An 8,810-nucleotide genomic window follows, 5' to 3' on the forward strand; every position below is an offset into this window, starting at 1 on the left:
AGATGTGATGGGCCTCAGTCTGGTGTCATTTATGCCCATGACCCGAGGATGACATGGGAATAAGAGGCTCATGGTGGAAAGGGCTCCTCGGAAGTCCCATGTCTGCCCTCCCTGACATCAGGTAAGTCAGAAGGTGTAACAAATGCTCGGTCAAATGGCATTTGAGCGCATATTTAAAGGGAGCAGGCATGGTGGAGCCATCTGGGATCCCACACTCTCCCAGTGCTCGAGTGAAGGTGAAAATCCCATCTGTGGCTAACCCCAAGCACTGAGTCGCTTAGGGCACCTCTGACCTGGTGGGCATCCTGCCTCCCATAAAACTCAGTGGGATCCGGTTCAGTTTCTAAAGTATAGCAGACCTATAGGGAATCATGTCCTTTTCACTTGCATGTCTGTTTATAGATACAAAGTTCAAGTAACATAAAATTGACCAGTTTGTTTTCTTGTTTGTTTGTTTGTTTTTAACATTTTACTTTTTAATTTTTTCCCCCTCCCATCTTCCCTCTGGTAATCACTACTCCATTGTCCACGTCCATGAGTCTTTGTTTGTTTTTCCTGTTCATTTGTTGCTTTTAGGTTTATATCCCACATATAAGTGATATCAAGTGATTTTCAGCTTTTTCTGTCTGGCTTGTTTCACTTAGCATGATTATCTCGAGGTCCATCCATCTTGGTGCAAATAGCAGTATTTCATCTCTTCTTATGGCTGAGCAATATTCCATTGTATATATGTACTACAGCTTCTTTAGCCAAGCATCTATCGTACAACATTTCGGTTGCTTCCATGTCCTGTTCACTGTGAATAATGCTGCTATGAACATTGGTGTGCAAATATCTTTTTGGATAGAGTTTTCAAGTCTTTGGGGTAAATACCCAATAGAGGCATTGCTGGATCATATGGTAGATCAATTCTCAGTTTTTTGAGGAACCTCTATACTGTTTTCCATAGTGGCCGTACCACTTTGCAGTCCCACCAGCAGTGTATGAGGGTTCCTATTTCTCCAAATCTTCTTTAACATTTTGTAATTACTTGTCCTGTTAAGTATAGCCATTCTAACAGGTGTCAGATGGTATCTCGTTGTGAGTTTGATTTGCATTCCCCTAATAGCTAGGGATGTTAAGCATCTTTTCATATATTTGTCGGACATTTGTATGTCCTTTAGGGAGAAGTGTCTGTTCAGGTCCTCTGCCCATTTTTTAATTGGTTCATTTGTTTTTTTTTGTTGTTATTGAGTCGTATGAGTTCTTTGTAAATTTTGGAAATTAGGCCCTTATCCGAAGCGTTGCTTGCAAATATATTTTTCCATTCGGATGTTTGTCTCTTTACTTTGTTGACCATTTCTTTTGCTGAGCAGAAACTTTTTAATTTGATGCAGTCTCATTCATTTATTTTTGCTCTTACTTCCTTGCCTTTGAAGTCAAATTCATAAAATCTTCTTTAAGTCCAAATTCCATGAGTATAGCTCCTATGTTTTCTTCTATGCATTTTATTGTTTTAGGTCTTATAGTCAGGTCCTTAATCCATTGTGAGTTAATTTTGGTGAGTGATGATAGACAACAGTCTGGTTTCATTCTTTTGCAGGTGGCTTTCTAGTTTTCCCAGTACCACTTATTGAAGAGGTTTTCCTTTTTCTACTGTATGTTTTTGGTTTTTTTTTTTGAAAAATTATTTGCCTAAATGATATGGGTTTACTTCTGGACTCTCGATTCTGTTCCACTGGTTCATGTGTCTGGTTTTTTTTGCCAATACCATGCTGTTTTGATTACTGTTGCTTTGTAGTATAATTTGAAGTCAGACAGAGTGATGCCTCCAGCCTCGTTCTTTTTTCTCAGGATGGCTTTGGCAATTCGGGGTCTTTCGTGCTTTCATACAAATCTGATGATTCTTTTCTATTTCTTTAAAAAATTCTGATGAGATTTTGATGGGGATTGCATTAAATCTGTCTAATGCTTTAGATAATAAAGTCATTTTAACTATGTTGATTCTTCCAATCCAGAACACGGAATATCTTCCTATTTCTTTGTACCTTCGATTTCTTTTAACAGAGTCTTATAGTTTTCATTATATAGGTCCTTCACATGTTTCATTAGATTTATTCCTAGATATTTTATTCTTTTTGTTGGAAGTGCAAAAGGAATTATTTTTTCCACTTCTTTTTCTGACATTTCATTATTAGAATATAGGAATGCAAGGTATTTTTGAACATCGATTTTGTAACCAGAGATTTTACTGTATTTGTTATTCTTTATAGAAGTGTTCTTGTGCAGTCTTTAGGGATTTCTATGTAGAGAATCATGTCATCTGCCAACAGCGACAGTTTGACTTCTTCATTTCCTATCTGGATGACTTTTATATCTTTCTCTTGCCTGATTGCACTCTCTACGACCTCCAATATTGATTTGCCACTTTAAAGTATACAATTCACTTTTTGTTGCAATCTTCACATCTACTTACTTCTGAGATTTTCATGACCTCAAAATAATCCACGAAGCAGGCAGTTTCCATTTCATCCTCCAGCTCAGTCCTTGACAAAGCCATCAGTTGGCTTTCTGTCTTCATTGGTTTCCTCCTCTTGGACATTGCATAAAAATGGAACCCTAGAACATGCATCTTTTCATGTCTGGATTCTTTCACATAGTTTCATGTTTTCGATATACATTGCAGCAGGCGTTGCTACTTCATTCTTTTTGTGGCCAAATAATATTCCAGTGATATGAGACAACACATTTTGTTTATCCGTTCATGAGTGGAAGGACTTTTGTGCTGATTCCACCCTTTATCTACTGTCAATAGTGCTTCTATAAACACGTGTTTATTTGAATACCTGTTCAGTCTGTAATTATCCATTTGTACTTCCTAATCCCTTTGCCTCTTTTGTCCCCCTAACCCCCCATCTAGTGTCCCTCTAAATATTCTCTATTTGTTTCCATATTTGTTGTTGTTGCTGATTTCATTCTTTAGATTCTACATATACATGAAACCATGTGATATTTGTCTTTCTATCTCACTTATTTTATTGAGCGCAATACCCTCTAGGTCCATCAAGGCTATATCTTATTCCGTCCCCTTCTTTTTAGTCTGTGTGTGTCTTTTAATCTGAAGTGAGTCTCTTGTAGACAGCATATGTAGGGGTCTGGTTTTCTTATCCATTCAGCCACTCTATCTTTTTGTTGGAGCACTTAATTCTTTTCCATTTGACAGAATTTTTGATAGGAATGTAATTATTACCATTCTTTATTTCTGTTTTTGATACATGTTTTCTCTCCTTAAAGAAGTCTCTCCAACATTTCCTGTAATACTGGCTTGGTGTTGATAAATTCTTTTAGCTTATTTTTGTCTGGGAAGCTCTTTATCTGTCCTTCGACTCTAAATGATAGCTTTGCTGGATAAAGTGGTCTTAGTTGTAGATCCTGGATTTTAATCACATTGAATATTTCTGCCAAGCTCTTCTGTCCTGCATGATTTCTTTTGAGAAATCAACTGCCAATCTTATGGGTGGACCCTTGTGGATAACTAACTGTTTTCTCTTGCTGCTTTTAAGATTCTGTCTTTGTATTTAACCTTTGGCATTTTAATTATACTGTGTCTTGCTGTGGGCCTCTTTGGGTTCATCTTTCTTGAGACTCTGAGCTTCTTGGGGTTATATGTCTATTTCCTTCACCAGGTTAGGAAAGTTTAACATCATTATTTCTTCAAATACCTTTTCAACTTCTTGTTTTTCTTCAGGTACCCCTGAAGAAAAATGACATGGACATTTTTACATTTAATTGTGTCCCATAGGCTCCTTAAATTATTATTATAGTCTTGGCTTATTTTTCCCTTGCCATTCTGATTGAAAGTCCTTGGCTACCCCATCCTCTATAGCATTGGTTTGATCCTATGCTTTATCCACTCTGTTGATTCCCTCTAACACACTCTTCATCTCAGATAATGTGTTCATCATTTCTGACTGGTTCTCATTTATAATTTCCATTTCCATTTTTATGTTTTTTATCTCTTTGTTAAAGTTCTCATTGAATTCATCTACACTCCCATAAGTTCATTGAGCATCTTTAAACCAGTGTTTTGAACTCTGTTAGACTGCTTGACTTCATTATTTCTAGATCTGTGCTCTGTTCTCTCATATGATTCTCTCATATGGTTTCTGCTTCTTTGTCTTCCCATTTTGACTGCCTTTCTGTATGTTTCTATGTACTAAGCAAAGCTCTTAAGTCTCCCAGTCTTATTCGTGTGGCTTTGAGTGGTAGGCGTCCAGTGGTACAGATTTAGCTGCAGGCCAAATTTAGCCCCAGTTTGTGCCCCTCTGGGGCCACCTGTCAAAATTCAGCAAGCAGTCCACAGATGCTGTGCTTATAGTTGCCTCAAAAGGCCACACCAGAACCAAGGTCATCTCCTACCGGTATGAGTCTAGGCCCTGCTCAGCAAAGAGCACCTGACTAGCTAAGGATACATCTGGATGTGGCTTGGGCGGGGCCGTGAGTTGGGGGAGGTGGAGTTTCGGGGAATCCTCTGAGTGGAGCAACCTGTTATCCAGTTTGATGATGTCTCCACTATGGCAGTGCTGAGACCATGCACTGGGATGGGGCAGAGCTAATGGATACCGCCTGCACTTCTGTACAGAGCAAGTCTCGCCTTGGCCCTCACTCTGACAATTCAGTGTCCCCCTGTAAGTCCCTGGTGCCCCCTGCGCAGCCCAACTGGCACTGTTGCTCAGAGAGAGCAGGTCTGTCACTCGCGAAACACGGCCCCTTTAATAGGCGTCTGCAGCTGCTGCCGCCTCTGCCGCAGCTTCCGTCTCACCTGCTCAAGACCCGGCAGCCTCACGCCCTCGCCCTGTACTACCTTCTGCCGTTGCAGTGTAATTTCTTAGATTTCCTAGATTTCTCTCTGGTTGTATGGCTTGTTTGTCTAGATCCCAAGTGATTTTCATTGCTGTTTGCTCCTTGCTTCTGTCACAACTTCGATTTGATTGCTAGAGGGATGAACAGAGCCTGTATCGCCTACGGCATTTTTTTCCTCCCAAATTTTCATTTTTGATAAAGTTCATCTACTTTTTTCTTTTGTTGCTTGTTCTTTTGCTGTAATAGCTAGGAAATCACTGTCAAGTTTAAGGCTGTAAAGGTTTATCTTATATTTTCCTCTAACAGTTTTATAATTTTAGCTCCTTCTTATGCTTTATTTTACTTGTAACTTTTCTGTTATTTCAAGTTTTAGCTCTGGCATTGATCCATTTTGAGTTGATTTTTGTATACGGCGTGTGTAACGGTACAAATTCTTTCTTCTGCATACAGATATCGAGTCTGTTGAAGAGACTGTTCTTTCCCCCATTGAATGGTCTTGGCGCCCTTGTCAAAAATCAACGAAACTTATGAATAGGCTTATTTCTTGTCTTCTATTCTATCCATGCATCGATCGGTCTGTCCTCATGCCAATACAACACCGTTTTGATCACTGAGGCTTCGTGTTGAGTATTGCAGTCAGGAAGTGTGAGGTCTCCAACTTGTCTTTTTCACGGTTATTTAACCATTCGGGGTCTTTTGCAATTCCACTTGAATAGGAGGGTTGGCTTTTTCATTTCTGCAGAAAAGCCCACTGGGACTTCACTAGGCATTGCATCGAATTTGTAGCTCAACTTGGAGAGTCTTGCATCTCACAATGTTGATCCTTCCGAGCCATGATCCTGTGATGTCTATCCATTGGTTTAGGTCTTCCCAAATTTGCTTCAAATAGGACCTCCACCTGTTTTCTTTTGTTAATGTATGAGTATGGTGCCTTCTTTCCAAAATTCATTTCCATGTATATTTTTCTTCCGGATGCTGCTATGAGTTGAATTTGGGTCCCTAAAAGGGTACATTGAAGTCCTTGGTCTCAGCACCTGTGCAAGAGACCTTATTTGGAAATAGGGTCTTTGCAGGCAGATGTAATCAAGTTATGTTAAGGTCCTACTGCGTGAGGGTCGACAGTAATTCAACATTTCTGCTGTTCCCGTCAGATGAAGAGAAGAGACACAGCAAGAGGATTCCATATGAAGACAGAGATATGTAAGACGATGCCAGCCATGTGAAGACAGAGGCAGAGATGGAGTGATGCTGCCATCAACCAAGACGTGCCTGGGGCCAACAGAGGCTTAGAAGGATCAGGAGAGATTTTTCCCTAGAACCTATGAAATGAATGTGGGTTTCCTGATGCCTTGACTGTGGACTTCTCATCTCTGGACTTGTAAGAGAATAAATTTCTGTTGCTTAATCCAACTGGTGTGTGGCGATGTTAGGACATCCCCAGTAATCCAATTCAGGGTGGAAATGCATGTTTTTCAAGACCTGGGCTCTGGGATCTGGCAGCCCAAGCTTATTCCTGAGTCTTCCATGCTTAGTTAGGCTCTGTGACTCTGAGCCTGCTACGCAATCTCCAAACCTCAAGTTCCTCAGTTTGAAACTGTGGATAATATTACTAACATTCTCATGTGACTTATACAAGAACCAATTCATTACAAGTGAAACTTCACAAAATTGCATGTAGCCTTGTTATGTGAAAGACACTGACCATTATTATGGTGATATATCTGTGGAGATATCGTGAGATTCAGCACCCCTGTGACTCAGGGCTTGTCCCCAGATACTGCCAGGAGGGCTGATTATGCGCATGGACTCTGTGTGTGTGCAGAAACAGAAAGTGGAGGGTGGGTAGGTGGGCTATCCAGGCACCTGTCCCGTCATCACCACCTCTGGAAGTATTTCTGTTGGGGGCTCTTACAATGTTCACAGTCATTGTGCAGATGCAATCATTGTTCCGGTCTCGGTCTCAACATGCACGTCTATCCTGAGCTCAGAGCATGGCTGGTAATCTTCACAGGGCTTAGAAGACAAGGCTGACCGACTTAGAATCTCGGTGAAGAGACAGCCTTGAGGAAATGGAGCTTCTCTTAAGGGTCTGAGCTTTTTATACCTGATCCAGGTATATTTGTGGGTATCAAGTATTTCAAGGCCTGCCATAAGAGCTTTGCTTCTGTTGGAAACTCTCCACAGCCCAAATATCATCTCTGCTTTTGATGATGACATCAAGACTGAAGGATTCTGTGTCTGTTCTTCAAAGTAGAATGTCCAGTAAGTTTCCACCTGGGAACGGAGTCAAGAGAACTCTAACCCCAGAGTCTGGCATCCCCTGCACACAGCTGCCGGCCTTGACATTACAGAGATGGGGGTGGAACCCTGACCAGGACCATGAAGCCAGGAGTGAGAGTCCTGCTCACTACTCACTACTCGCTACCTGGGATAATGCTTTGAGGGTTGAGTCAGGAGGGAGTGAGGTGGGCCAGACAGGAGCTTGGAGAGAGACTTGTGTGTAGTTTTGACGGTTGTCCTAATCCAGTGTGTTTTAGGCAAATTACTTCATGAGTCTGAGGTCATCTTTACAAATAAGAAGATGACCTCCATCTAACAGTTATGTGAAGACTCAATGGTGAGGGTATCTGCAGCACCCAGTCCAGGGCCTGGCACCCAGGAAGCACTCAGAAAATGCTGGTCTGTATCACATGTGCTCTATGCACTTCACGGGTGGTGAACTGTGCAAGTAGACGACGTTCCAAGTTAGATTAATGCTCTTGTGTCCCCAACTTGAAATTTGCACATGGGGACCTGCACTTTCATTTGCACTGGGCAGCAAATTATGTAGCTGATCCGCTTGCTACAGGTTTACTTTGGACTTACTTGTCTCATTTTTAGTTTGTAAGCTCTTTCTTATGTCCCAGCTTCTTGGAGTTCAAAATAAACAATCCCTGGGCCGGCCAGCTGATAGAGGAACCAAATTTACTGAAATAAAAGAAAAAGTCAGCAGGAAAGGATGTTGGCTTGGTTTAGTGCCCATTGCAGTGTATGTGTGTGTGTGAGAGAGCGTGTGCACACTAAATAAATATTCTTTTCTTTATCTTTACCCATTCACAATAAATCCACTAACCAATCCATTCTGTCAAAAGTTACACACAAATATTGACTATATTTCACACAACATACCAATCCTGAAAACTGAAATATGTGCTGAACTTCCATGGGTCCTGTTCTCTGATCCTAGTTTCAGGGATGTGATGGATGTCAAATAAGCAAGTAAAATATATGATTACACACGATAACATATGTGAGATGGAATAAATCTTGGAGATTGGTGATGAGATAATAGAAGATGCAACTAGTCTGTGCATCGTGGAAGGTCAGCTGTGAGGAGGTGATGTTTGATTCATGGATCATAAGAGTTCAGAAACTCACAGAATCCATTTTAAATTGTCATTTGCACATCCTGTGATATCGGGCAAAGCGTTTGCTTGGTGGCCCAGTTTCTCACTAAGAAATGGGGAGAGAGGCTCATCGTCTGATTGTATTCAGGAGATGCTGTCAGGCAGGTGGCAATCATGTTTTTTTTTTTTAAATTAAATCCACTGGGGTGGCCCTGGTAAATAAAATTATATAGGTTTCAAGTGTCATATATATGGTGACAAAAGGTGATCACGTTTTGAGGGAACCATAATATCAACACGTGACATATTTGATATAACAGATCGGGGTAACATTGTTTATCTGGATAAAATATCACATTATTCAGTGTCATGCGAAGGCTACAGTTTTCTCCATCCTCCTTTAACCCCACCTCACTAAGTTGTATGGAGAGTCAACACAGGTTATAAATAGAAATGTGTTATTGACCCATAACAACAAGTGAGCTTATGACTCAAAAAGTGACAGTCAAAGAGCACATAGCTTCCGTTTCACAAGATTCTGTGGTTTTGTCTTGAACAAGATCTTCCAGTGTCTCCTCATAC

The sequence above is a fragment of the Pteropus medius genome, unplaced genomic scaffold, assembly GCF_902729225.1.
Source record: "Pteropus medius unplaced genomic scaffold, Ma_sr-lr_union100, whole genome shotgun sequence".
NCBI lineage: Eukaryota > Metazoa > Chordata > Mammalia > Chiroptera > Pteropodidae > Pteropus > Pteropus medius.